This window comes from Leptopilina boulardi, unplaced genomic scaffold, assembly GCF_019393585.1.
Source record: "Leptopilina boulardi isolate dan_hultmark-lab unplaced genomic scaffold, ZJU_Lbou_2.1 LbouV2_151, whole genome shotgun sequence".
Classification (NCBI taxonomy): domain Eukaryota; kingdom Metazoa; phylum Arthropoda; class Insecta; order Hymenoptera; family Figitidae; genus Leptopilina; species Leptopilina boulardi.
Genome location: NW_026137698.1, coordinates 310,805 through 325,155, shown reverse-complemented (window position 1 = coordinate 325,155; position 14,351 = coordinate 310,805). Strand labels below are relative to the sequence as shown.

The following is a 14,351-nucleotide window of genomic DNA, read 5'->3' as shown; positions in this document are numbered from 1 at the left end:
ATGGATGAAAAAAAAACTTTAAAACCTCATTAAACTCTCGGCGTACGGTTCATTTACTCGTGAATCTATTATTCCCTGCTTGAAGGTTTGGGTAAAATTGTTATATATCTATACACACAAAAGATAGACGAAACGAGGTAAAAGTGAAAAATGTCCAAATTTTCACACTTGAAGGAAAATTGCTGAATATAATCCCTTGAATTGAATCCAGTCGTTTGAAGATTTAACTTAACTCTTTCTTTTTTAATTTACCACTATTTTTTCCTGGGTCAATGATTTTAAAACAAAATACCACTTCCTTATATTATAATTCAAAAAAAAATTTTTTTTTTTAATCTTAAAATCTTCTCTTAGTCTTTTGGAATTTTATAAAATTAGGTTTGTCTCGACAGGATTTTTGGAGTAAAAAGTAAAATTAAAGAATATTTTGGAAACCCTTTTGATTCAGAAAGAAACGTTGAAAAAATTCTCAATATAATCCCTTAAATTAAATCCGTAAGAAAAAAACAGTTTTGAATTTCACCCCCCTTTTTTTGAGAAGGGGTTCAATGATTTAAACACCACGCCCTCTTTCCATCAATCCCCGGGCAATTTTCCACAAATATTGAAAATCCCAAAAAAAAAATTTCAATTTGATCATGTAACTTTATAACAAAAACTACAATTTTTTTTTTGAAAAATAAAATTCTCACCCATTATTGTTTTTTTAAGAAAATTAAAAACAAGTCTGTCGAGATTGTCTGATATATTTTTTTTATAGTGTCAAATCAAATAAAAATTGACACTTGTAAACTGTTGGAGAAAAAAAAAAAGTTTCATTTGCCCGTGGGGTTTTAGGGGATGAAAGTAAAAGTTGCCCGAGACGAGGAAGACCGTACTTCCCTCAATACGTAAATATATATGTATATATCTATATACATATATGTATGTATATATATATGATGCGCGCACTGTGCGTCAGAGATTGCACGTGTACGTTCGCGTCGATCGCGGATTCAACACTGAAAGCATTTTAAACGCTCTGAAGTTTTAGTTCGAGGCGCTCCCGTGAAGCGTCGCGACGCCCGATTCCCTTAGTCCGCACGCTCGACCGTGACTCCCCGGTCACCGATATCGTGTAATATATACACGCACGCACCAAGAACCCTCAATATATATATATATGTATATGACAAACACACAAGGGTCATCCCGTCGTCGGTCCAGATCTAATGCCAAGGTAATATAATACTTTGGCGAACCAAAGAGATATCGATCATCAATCACTTCAATGAATCGTGATATTTAAAAGTCACATTTTGGAGTTGACTTCACACGCAACAGAATCAAACAATTTATACGAAATTAACGAAATTTAAAGTTGACGAAAATAAAAGTTAGGGAAAAAAAATTTTTGAACCATACTTTGAGGTGACTACTTTGAACCTATCTTGAACCTACTTCAAACCTACTTTAAACCTACTTTCACCCTACCTTGAACCTACATTTACCTACAATTGAACCTCATTTGCAACATCTTAAATCGTTAAAATTTCTAAATAAAAGGCATCAAAATAAGAAATTCCTAAACTCTGCTTTTTAAATTGTGTGGACCCACTTTTCACGAATCACACCGGAAGAGTGTGAATTTATAGTTTCAAATTTCGAAGGCAGCTGGGCGTCTACCAATCCTTCAAGTTGATACTCTCGTATAAATTCTGCCATGAATTTTATTCACTTCTTCAAAATTTTCTTTAGAAACGAAGTATATGTATATATATACCCGCATATAAGCATTGAAACTATCTGGTTTTACTTGCGTTATGAGCTCGCATCACTTCCTTTTTGCCCGGAATATCCTGTGTCGTTCAAAAGGAACTAGAAACTCAATCCATTGAGTAAAATATATACATATATATATATAGATATATATTGTGAAAGGTATATAAAAATTTTCTACTGAAATCCAAAGTGGAAAAAAAAGGTCAAAAACCATGTGAGAGGAGGAATTTAAAAAAAATTTTTGAATTTTAACATTTGAAAATATATATCTAACAAAAAGTAAATAATATCATGTATAAATATTGTCAAACAATTCTTTTACAACACACATGTAATGATATATCCTTTTCGCTGTATTACGCGAAAGTCACAAAGTAAAGAGAAAGAAGCCATGTATATACAAACTTGCAAAACTAGCAAGCAAGAAGGATAATTCCTCAAAACTTTGCTTCGCTATAATATATGCAGGGTTTCTCTCTACTTTACGTAACAGGAAATTGAATTGGTCACTTGCTGCTCCATGCAAGACAATATAAAACAATATATATACATGTATAAAAATTCAAGAATTGACGTCAAAAAAAGTTATATAGCATTTCTATAGTATTGAACCAAACATTTGTCGTTTTTCATTTTTTTTTTCAATATTATTTGCTTCTTTTAAGGGTTCCGTACATGTTTCGCAATCCTATTATAATATTGTTTTAAAATGAATAGTTTTTGCACTATAGAAATTAATTATATCATGCGTTATGAAAAATAAAAAAAAAACTCACCAATACTGATGATGGGTCCTAACTTACAGCTCCGGGACCCAGCTCCAGCGGATCCTCTTCTTTCTTCAGCCCTAAAACAACTTCAAGGGTGAATCCTTAGACCAGCAGAAAAGCTTATCTTTTAAGATTTACCCTTAAAGAGGTAGCCAAGAAGGTGACTCGCAAAACAAAACGTGCAGCAAACTTCTTGAAAATTATTTTATTTGTTAGAATAAGCACACTTTTTTTTAAACACACACTAAAAAAGATGAATTATAAAAAAATTATAAAAATATTTAAAATAAATGTTCTTTTTAAATATATAGTTTACTTTTCAATGTTAAGATAAAATTTCATTGTAGGCGGAGAATAATTTTAATTTATTGAAACCGATAGTAATTCTTTTTATAAACCCAACTAGTAAAATATATTAATTATAATATACGAAATATTGTGATCATATGTTGTGCTAATTGGGCAAAAATTAAATAATTATGCATTATAATTTTAATTAAATTTATACAAAAAGGTACAGTATGAACGAAAATATAACAGATATAAGAATTTCTAAATGTTATTATTGATGTTTCCATCCATTCACCCATGCATAAATCCATCTATTCCTTCAAACACCTATTCATCCATCGATCCATACGTCAATCAATCCTTCCATCCATTCATCCACCCATCCTACAATCAATCCAAACATCCAACCATCAATTCATCCATTCACCCATCCATCTATCCATAAATCCATACATGCATCCATCCATCTATTCATAAATCCAAACATGCATCCATCCATCTATCCATAAATCCAAACATGTATCCATCCACCTATCCATAAATCTAAACATACATCCATCCATCCATCCATACATTCATACATCCATCTATTCCTCCAAACATCCAACCATTTATTCATCAATCAATCCCTCCATTCACTCCAACATGAATAATAACATTTAGAAATAAAATTTAGTGTACATGTTTTAAAAAGTGTACTTATGCAAACTAAAAAATAAAATGCGAAAAGAAAGTGCAGTTGGGTATACGCAGTACGCTCGCCTTATCCCACTAGCGGGTCAATGGCTGCAACTACTTACAAAGTATACAGCCATAAGTGCAAAGATATACAAGGAAATATGAACCGTGATGTTAAATGCGTGATTCATTATATTTCCCAAAATCAGGCAGGTGAAAAATTATATGATCATCGCATGTCACAAACATGGCTGACATTGTCATGCATAAACTTTACGGGGATGATCCTCAAATAAATTTTTTATAAAAATATGTTTATAAAAAATATATTCAATTCTCAATAAGACGCTTTCGAAATCCCTGGCATAATAACTTCAAATCAGCCCTCCCACCCCCCCCTCTTCCCAGTTTAAAATAAACTTTTAATATTCGCGCAAAAATACGATCGCGATTTAAATTGTAATTCGGACGCGCGCACGTAACGAGTTGTCTTGTATATATATATATAACGAAAGACAAACAACGAAAACGAATTTTGAAACACACCCTAAGAAAATTTCGTTCGCGATTATAAAAATGTCGAACACTCCCGAAGCTAATAGATTTTAAATCCGTCGCGACACGTACAGCGGTATCCGTATACGCTGTATAACGAGAATAATAAAAAAAAATATTTTACATTATATATATAATAAGCGACCGTCACTTTCACTAGGTTCGAACACTCCCGTATAATGTAAAACTAAAAAAAACACGCTTTTGACCTGAAACAAAAAATAAATTTAATTAATAATTTTTAATTAATTTGATTAATTAAACACTAAATAATTATTTTAAATCTGCTTTACCGATGTAAACCATGAAATCTGTTTTATCAGCAGTCGGTAAAACAGTTTTGACTAAGAATTATCATCGATTTAGTCAGTCTAATCTGTTTTATCAGCAGTAGGTAAAACAATTTTCACTTAGAATTTATGGAACTTCAATCAATGAAACCTCGATCGATGAAAACTGGATCGAGGGATAAATTCGATTGATAAAATTCGATCGACAGAAATAAATAAATAATAATAGTAAATAAATTAAACTGTTCACTATTGGTATTTACACTTTTGAGGTCGATTTTTTTTCTTTCAGTATTAAAGATCTTTTTCCGACAGCTTCTTTGAATATACTCTAGTTTTAGAAATAAAAAACAAAAAAATAAAAATAAGAAAGAAAGAAAAAGGGAAATAAGAGGAAACCTGAGGGTTTTCACAGTTCGTACTGGTAAACTATTATGTGCTTTTCCAGAAGATTGCGAAACGCAAAACTGTCGAGGCAATTGGAGCATCACTGATCACTTCACATTCAAGTAGGAAATTATTTCCTAAAGCTTCCACTGTAATAGAAACTTTCCATTCACAGCCGCTATTTGGGAGAAATTGACTCCCGCTGTATTATGAAAGTTATACACGAGAGTTACTATTTAATAACAATAATAATAACTTTAATAAAATGTGTAATATTTCTTTAAAATGCAAATAACAATATTTAAAAAAAAACATTTCTCTCAAATCAAAATGATTTGAGTAAATTTTTCTTTTAAATTTAAGTTTTTTGTGAAGTAGATATAATTATTATTATATAAAATAATTTTACCAAATTTTGATAAAAAAAAAGTTGTTAAATGTTAAAATAATTCAATATTTAATGTATTTTTAATTCGACGGGCAAAATTTTACAAGACATAATTTTTCTCCATTACAGAGAGTATATGCTTTACGTGCAGAGAAGTTCCCAAGAGCATTGAATTAATAAATTACGTGAAACTGTGAGGGTTGGTAAGTTTTTCTGAATAATTAAAGAGTAAGCGAGAGTGTCAGAAGGATGATTGTATAACTGGTTAAAAATAAGAAAATGTACAATGTTTATTATTATTTCTAACTTGCCGCAGATAAATCATTTTTCTCAACAGAATAGAATATTGTAAAAAGAAGAACAAAAAATAATATTAAATTCAATTTAACAAATAAAATTTAATTTGATAAATAACAGGATTTAAGAGGAATAAAAATTTATTTTTCGTAAGGATTGTACTATTTTCAATGCTAAAGATAACAATACTAAAAATTTCAGTAAAATCATTTACAGTGTTGGAAATTTAATTTTCATTTCTTTTTTACCATATGGCCCACCCACTTTTAGTAAATATATATATCTATATATATAACAGCTTATTGGCGGACAACACGCAATTCTGTGTTGTCGCTTTGTCTCATAATTAGTCGGTTAACGACTAATTAATAGTACATGCGACAAACGCACCTCAGCTAGTATCAGGGAAAATGTATCAAGGGACTGAATTTGGTATATATCGAAGTCTCTACTGTGTTGCAGATTGTCAAACAATAGATTTCATTGCGCACGCGTATTCAGTAACAGCTGGTGGGCAAATTTTGTAATTCAAACTTTAATTAATTCCATGGGCTTTTGTATTATACTGTTTACAATTAGAGAAATTTCTGATTTACCAGAGAGAGAGAACCTTTGCACACAATTTAATTTACTGTTGCAATATTATTTGTGATTTTTAAATATTTATCAACATTGATTAAATTTATATTCAAATTAGACATTTCGAAATTTGTTTCTGAACAAATCAGTTTTTATTCAAAATCAAAATTTTAAGATTGTGTGTGGTATTTTCAGATTTTCAAAATTCAAAATGGCGGATCCAATATGGAGGACGAAAAAATTTTAAATTTTCCTAAATTTTGTCACTCGGAGGTGTCTGGGATCGCTGATTACCAATTTTCAAAATTCAAAATAGCGGATCAAGGACAAAAATTTTGAAATTAGTTTATTTTTTATTTATTTTTAAATTTTTATCCGTCTTTTACAGACAATTGTCAACTATACACGTAAGTTAAAATTAATTTACCAAGTTAATTGCGTGAAAACTACATTGAAATGAGTAAAAATTTAATTGATTTTTGTTATTCGTGCCAATGTCTATGACAAGAATGACAAATGTTTCAAAGGACAAGCAATATATATATATATCAAACTTGACGAATCAGGGATGACGGCAACAATGGGGACGAGTCTGGTTCGTGATCCAGTGAGAATCGAGACACTAAATGAATTCCAACCCCAACTAAGCTCATTGAAATCTCAATGTGTACACGAACGGAGCCATATTGTCGAATACGAAACACAATATGCATACATATAAACCTATATCTCCATTGATAAAAAAAAATATCAACTAAATTGTTAAAATTTAATTCTCACTCAATTACTGATTAATCTGATTTGTTAATTTTATTAATAAATAATAATTCACAAAGAAAAAAATTGAAATTTCAATCACTAAAATATTCAGACATCGTAATGGAATTACAAATTTTCAAATAATTAAATAGAAATCTAATGGAAACATTGTTTACCAAAAAGGATTTCAAATATGGAATAATTTATGTGACGAAAGTTCTACATAAATTTTTTAAACAAGTTGACTATACATATACAGACACAAAGACATGGGGACTTGATTGATCAATTTTGGTTATTTTCGTTCCGCCCTAATTTCTAGTTTCTCGTCTATTCGCAAATTACATCCTAAACATATCTTTGTCACGAAGGCGGTGAACGGATCGCGCACGATGAGACACTCTGTCGATTCTCATTATATTCACTAATAATCATGTATATATATGTGTGTGTATATGAGAGCAAAGATTACTTAATGATCTGGAATCTTGAAGGAATATTGGAAGCTAATTAGGTCAGTGCGTTCCTTAACAGGATACTTGCGTTCAAGCGTAAACGAAAGGCGTGTCAAAAAAAAAAAAAAAAAAATCTTATTAATTATCTAAAAGTAGATTTACCTATTTCGAAGAAAAATATTTTTTCTTTATTCTAGTTTATTTTTTAGGGTTCAATCCCTAGCGTAAGATTCTTTTTAAAAATAAAACATTTAAATTGAACAAATATAAAACAAATAAATGTTAATATAAAAAATAAAATAAATTATATATATTATAATAAATAGTAATTTAAAAAAAGTAACAATATAAAACAAAAAGATATTGAATAACATGGATATTTTAACAAACTTATTATTGGCCTCAAATGTTTAATGTTTTAATCCGTTAATGGTATTTAATAATTCGATGAATTAAATCATTAAATATAATAACATATGAGGTGATTCAGTTCATTGTGCATTTTATGAGCTTTGTTCAATAAAGCACATCAATTAATTTTAGATGGAACAATCGCGTTATAAAATTGACTCCGATTGACAGCACTAAGTCGAAATATTCGCCAGAGAAATTTCATTCTGTTAAATCACATACATTTATTGTATTTTTCTTTCTCTCTCTCTCTCTCTATTTTTGGGAAAAGTACGCTATAATATAATGTGAGTAAATAATTTTCCAAAACAGCTCTGAATATACTCAATATTAAATTAAAAAAATTTCTTTATTAATTAAAAATTTTGTAAAATACATTGTTATTTAATTTAATTTCAACGTAATTCCAGAGAGGATAATTTATTCCAGGAACATTCCAATAAAAGTTTTGAATATTCCACTGGAATGTTCTAGGAAGGTCCTAGGTATGAGAAAAAAATTTTTATGAAAAAATAAATTTTTCTATATAAAAATTATGTTAAATAAAAATTGTTACATGACATTTTAGATAAAAATATATTTTTTAATAGAAGATACTTTTGAACTCAATTATTTATATTTATATTATATATATATAGTTTTTCACGGTCGCGGGTGATACGTTTATGCGCGATTAATACTGGCTGCGTTCAATTTCCCCTTGGAATCGTCAAAAAGCGAGATATTTCGAAGCAAATTTGTTTAAATGCCATCCAAATTAAATTCAACGCCAGTATTTTCTACCCGATGACTGACCCAATTGACGTTCATTTTGATGACAAATGTCGAGAATTATATCTGAACACTTTTTCAACTTTTTTTTTTTTTTTTTTTTTTTTTTTTTTTTTTTCAAACAGAGATTAAACTTTTCAGTAAATTCATCCAGAACACGTTATACGTAGTTACTCATTTTTATCAAATTTCAGACACGGTATTTCTGTGCGATTTTTTCAGTATATATTTAAAAATTCTCACGACAAAAAAAGAAAATATTTTCAATTATAAAATAAAAAATTGATTGCCTATTAACAGATATAGATATTTTAATGCTCGAAATCTAAATTTTGTTTGCATTTGCTTGAATTTGAACTTAGATTTAAAAAAATTTTTCATGCTTCATATAATTAATTATTGTAATATTAATTATAACAACATTGTATCGCTTAATATATACATATATGAATTATTATCATCATTTTACGCATAATTAACATTCATTGAAACATTAATTTACTGTAAAATTCTAGTTGAAAATTGAAATATTAAATATTAACACGAAATTGAGATTATATTTCAATTAATTAATGATATTTATTATATATGATTTGGATTGCATAAATTTTATTATTCGGGGGGCGGTTTAAACACAATTGTCAGTTTTTCAAAATTAAAAATGGCAGATCCAATATGGCGGAAAACTTTTTGTAAAGTTTGAAACTTGTGAACTGGAGTTTTTTTTGGAATTCCAGATTACGAATAATTGATATTTATTCAATAATTGATTTAATGAATAATTAATATCTATTTAATTAATATTCAATTTATATTTTGTATATATAAATATATATATACGAAATAATGAAATTGACGATATGTTTTATCTCAAATCTTGTCATTACGCGCACTGGTGAGTGCTTACAATGTATGACTGAGTCAACGCCAACACACGCTTTGCATTCTATCGCCCTCTGGAATTTCCCGGGGGCGAATATATAATTAACAGATTAATTAATTGAACCGTCGGAATGGGGAAGACGAAATTCAGATCGACCTCGATTTAAAAGGAAGAAGAAGAAGAAGAAGAAAAAGGGGTGGAGGAAGTGGATGGGGCCGACGTGAGATGATCGAAATATGGGTTGAGAAAAACGTCGCGAGGTGCTAAAAATGGATGAGCCCGCGAGAAAGCGAGAGATAATAAAAGGAAAGAGTGTAAAACAAGAAGTGCGGATGATGCAAGTGATGGACCAGAACCTGAAAAGATGCGCACAAGACGAACGAGCCAAGGAGAAAGATGTAGATGAAGTACTACCAAGAAGATATAGGAAAGGGCATCCTTCAGATTTACATTTTGCCGGTGCTACGGAATATTAATGTACACCTTGAGACGTTAAAAAATCAGCACTTCTCCTCAACACTTCTCTCTCTCTCTCCCTCTCTCTTTCTCTCTTACTTCTTGTTAACGTCCCCGAGCTTTTCCCACCTACCAACTTGAACGTCAGAGGAAACTTAATACAACTTATAACTTATAGTCCTCGAAATTACACTATTAATTTCCACCATAAGCCATTAAGTAAACTTTGTGTTCTGTGAGGATCCATTCCATGTACTTACAAAAAAAGAAAAAAAATACAATTTTTAACTTTCAAAAATTATTTGAATTTGAAAATTGTTTACATCAAATATCAGTGTTATTCCAATATGTTCTAATTTGAGAGACAAATTTCCAATCTGTTTTCTTGTTTTATTTTAATTTCATATCAGATTTTTTTTTTGCAAAAACTATTCAATTCGATCGTATGAAAAACCAACCTGTTTTTATACTTACATAATGACATATGTCACCAAGCTGCCTTTTGACTCCCGCACGTACCTGCAACAAAAAAAAAGACAGTTATACATTTATTAAAAGTTAGAAAAAAAATAACAATTCAAATTGTCTAATTTCCAAATGTAACAAGCACTAAATAAATAACAGATGTATTTTGAGCACGACTTAACCGTAAACTTCTAAGACGTGTGAAGCAAACTGAATTTCTACGAAATAAATGAATACGATGAAAAGGATGAAAAGGTCCGAAATATCAACTCATTATAGAAGATCGATTATTCTTCCTGGAATAAATAAATACATACACGTGTGAAGGCGAACAAAAAAATGTATTAAATTTCTCAAATGACATTTCCCATGTTTGCATTTTAAATATTTCCTCCACCCCTCTATTTTACGCTTATTAATTACTAAAGGTAAACCGACTTTCACTGAAATTGATCTTATGAATATTTGCGGGGCTCTCGATTAAATATGAATTAGGATTTAGTTCCCGCACTAGACATGAAATTTAAACTGGGTCTTTAAATAATTTATAGCAAACGATCGCAAATAGTTAGATTCAAGTAAACTGATATTTTTTATTAAGGATATCCTTCCAAATTATACAAATAATTTTTACTACTTTAAAAAAAATATACATGTACTTTTCTCTTTATTTAAAATGGTGCTAATAAGAAAATAAAAACACTCATTTTTTACAATGTAGAATATTGGAAGTGGGAAATGAAAATGGAAAGTGAGAAGAGTAAAGTGGGAGATAGAAAGGGCAGATAATAGGGAAAACTAGTCAGTGCCACATTTCATTTTCTGCCCAGAATGTAAAATAATACAAACTATGTACATTAAACATTTTACACATAGTTCAAATGGTGTTTAAATATACATGTTCTGGATTTCACAGAAAGAAATTTTTTTTATAAAAATGATATAAAAATTTCAATAAGAAAAGTAGTTTGACGTTCAGGTTTTTGACGTCACTTCGTAATATGAAACGTTTTCAATATTGAGATGAAAATTGGGAGATTTTACAAAGATATATTCTTACATGCGGAAATAACATTTCGAGGTATATTTCTTGAGATATGTAAGGTTGTAAAACTTATTTTTTCAAAAAACATTTTAAAGATATTGAAAATAAGTCTTTTTTATAAAGAGGTATATTTTTCCACTCTTCTTTCACAAATGGAAATAAATATTACTTTTACAAGGTTATTGAATGACAAAAAATGGCGTATATATACAATTTAAATTTTACAGTTTTTAAATATAAAGACACGTTAAAGGCGAAATGTTTGTTTGTAAAAAAATATAAAGATTGGTTCCACAAACTTGTATTTCAATTTTTAGTGACTCTGGCAAATAATGTTGCGCGTGCCATGTAAGCATCTCCGGTTTCAAGGGAAAAAAGGCGCGTGTGCCTCAGGATAAACCAAGAGGTAAGGAGACTTCCGAAGCCATAAAAAAAATTGGCTACAAAATACTTCAACTTGGACCCTAAAGTAGATATACGATTTCCGTCACTTGTTATATTTTTTTTTCTCTCCACTTGAAAAGATTCCCCGGAAGAGTTTCGAGGACATGCGGTCAGAATTACAGTGCTATTTCCGTCGGAATTCCGTTTTAAATTCAGCAGAAAAAAATTAAATTATAAGAATAATTTCTGTCGAAAATTCGTTAAAATCATATTATTTTGGCGGATTTCCGTCCGAAATAAACGGTCGGAATTCGGACAAAATTTTTCTTTCTTTTCTTGTCGATTCCATCGAAATTCCCATAATAATTTTGCAGCAAATGTACAAAAAAATAAAATTAAAACTACATTTTTCCAAGAGCATTAAACACACGCGAAAATAAAAAAGAATTTTTTTCCTCCTTGTCCATTCATTTAATGAAATTCAGTAATTAATTAAATGCGAAAGTATATATATATATGTCTTGAGTCTTTGAGTATGATAATTAAAGAAAAGCGCGGAAAAGAAGAGTTAAAGTATAAAAAATAATGAAAAAAATTGTTGAAAAATAAAGTAAAATAAAAAAAAAAAAGTGGGTAACCAATGAAACTTATGAAGAAGAAAGAGAATTGTGTGCTCGCGCGGTGAACCGACAGAAAAGTCAGGACCTCGTAAATTTTTTTTTTTTTAACGACGTGAGATATTCGAAAGCAAGTGACCGCCATCGTTACCACGTCCTTTTAACTAAATTAGCCTGTTTTAAGTTCGGGAGCGAGCATAGTCGATATTTTAACGCGTCGAAATCACGCGAAGTGACGCCTCGCGTCCCAGGGGCGTTTTCTTTTCCCCTGAGATGAACCTCGAGGATTTAAGGTTAAGGATGGTGCGCGAAACGAGAGATCCCTTCGGTCCCCTTTTATATATATATATATATATATTGCAACGTTATGAGTAACGTGATCCGTTAAATTATGCATTTGCATAATTGCAGAGTAAGCAAAGGAGCCAAAGTTGGAAAGAAAAAGAGATGAAAAAAAAGAAGAGGAGCAAGAGCGCACGGCGTTAACGTTTGTATAAGTCAATCTTCAAAATCAACGAGATAATGACTTGAAAGAGAAAGGAACGTGTTGGAAAATAAAAAAAAAATGTTCCAGTTTCGTGAAATGTCTTACGAGCAAGGGTAAATAAAACATAAGGCTTAGGAGGAGAGAAAAGAGAGAGAGAGAGAGAGAGGATTTGAAGAATTTCTTATACTAAAATCTAGTTGGGTCAAGTGGTCTAAACGAGAGTCTCTGCTCTAAAAGAGAACGAGAACAACTTCTCTCTAGGAATTCAACCTTATTTTTAAAATTTTTCTCCACTTCTTCAAAGCAAAGTAAATCGTATTTATTTTGGCATCTAGATATACATGAAATTCAGTGATAATATATATTTTTTTTCAACAAAATAATTGGTTTTTAATTTAAATGAAATTATTATCCAAAAATTAGGAACAAGTTCAAATTGTATTCGATTTTAGTTACGTGACTCGAGGGATGCTGTATATGAGGCGAGAATAAAGAATGAAAGAGAAAGAAAGCACAAGAAATGAAGTAAAGGTAACAGAAATAGAAGGCAATGCGATGGGGGGGTTAGTTATAGGTGGGTGTAGATAAGTCGAAGAATCGAGGACAAAAGGTGGGAGAGGTGCAGGTTCCAGAGAGAAGCATCGGCTACGCAAACTGAAGGGAAAGAAAAATAAAAGCGACCCAAACGATTCTCAAGACGCTCAGCATTTCGAGCTCTTGAATTCTTCTGTGTACTCGAAGGATTTTCACTAATGAAATAATTAAAATTACAAAGCTCGCAGGCGTTTGCTTGAAACGCATGCCTCTCTCTCTCTCTCTCTCTCTCTCTCTCTCTCTCTCTCTTTCCCTCACTCTCTTTCTTCCAACACTTTTTGTACTATTACTTCTATATACCTTTCCATCTTCTTCTATTTCGTTTTCTACTGCCTTTCACTCTCTTATTTTTCATTTTCACGTCTACTTCCTTCTTGGGAATTCCATAGCATCAAACTCTTTGAAATTCCACTGCGAGTAAACTCATTCCTTGAAATCATTATTTCAAGGAATGAATTTAGTAGAAGAATTGTTGTTTAACTATTGATTCATAATTTTTATGACGAAAATTATTATTATTATTATTATTATTATTATTATTAATTTTCTTTAAACTCATGGGCTTTTATAATGATGCAAAAGAAGTATATGGGCAAATCCACAGAACCGGCCGATTTTTACTTATCAAGATGAAAATTTTCCAAATAGCAAGCACACCTTTTATTTATGGTTTACTTTCTTTAAAATATATTCAAGAACAATTATCTTCTTGCGTGATTCATTTTATTTTAATGCCGTTTGAGTTAAAAGCCAAAAACGAAAATATTATTTTTCTTTTGGAAATTATAATTAAAAATGGCATTTCTTTGTTTTTTTTATATATTATTTGAAATATGTGCAAAACATTTTGAATAATAAAATATGATAAAATACAAATAATTAATTTTTTAATTATCAAAAATAAATTATTTATATTTTATCATATTTTATTATATATTTTATTTATTAGCATTTAATTTTTTATTTCTGTAAATTAAATTGTTTACTTACTAATTTTGATATTAACTATTTTAACCAACAAACTGACA

General features: G+C 30.0%; 2 protein-coding genes and 1 long non-coding RNA gene across 15 annotated transcripts in view; all 3 read right to left on the bottom strand.

Annotated features, from left to right (window-relative positions):
- The window catches only part of LOC127276693 (synaptogenesis protein syg-2), a 219,781-nt gene extending 217,013 nt beyond the window's left edge, over nt 1–2,768 (bottom strand). For 3 of the 5 annotated variants that reach the window (XM_051297297.1, XM_051297299.1, XM_051297300.1), the window contains exon 1: nt 693–987. The gene's annotated coding sequence lies outside the window, so the exon portion shown is untranslated. Of the gene's footprint in view, nt 1–692; nt 988–2,537 lie in introns of those variants that run through there. The other 2 variants (XM_051297301.1, XM_051297302.1) reach the window with 1 other exon arrangement.
- The window catches only part of LOC127276707 (iron-sulfur cluster assembly 2 homolog, mitochondrial), a 345,592-nt gene that overhangs the window by 227,315 nt on the left and 103,926 nt on the right, over nt 1–14,351 (bottom strand). The window lies entirely within an intron of this gene.
- LOC127276710 (uncharacterized) overlaps nt 3,909–14,351 on the bottom strand; it is a 119,101-nt gene continuing 108,658 nt past the window's right edge. For both annotated transcript variants that reach the window (XR_007842241.1, XR_007842240.1), the window contains exons 8-9: nt 10,206–10,250; nt 3,909–4,264 (exon numbers count right to left, since the gene is read on the bottom strand). This is a non-coding gene — a long non-coding RNA (uncharacterized LOC127276710). The remainder of the gene's footprint in view (nt 4,265–10,205; nt 10,251–14,351) is intronic.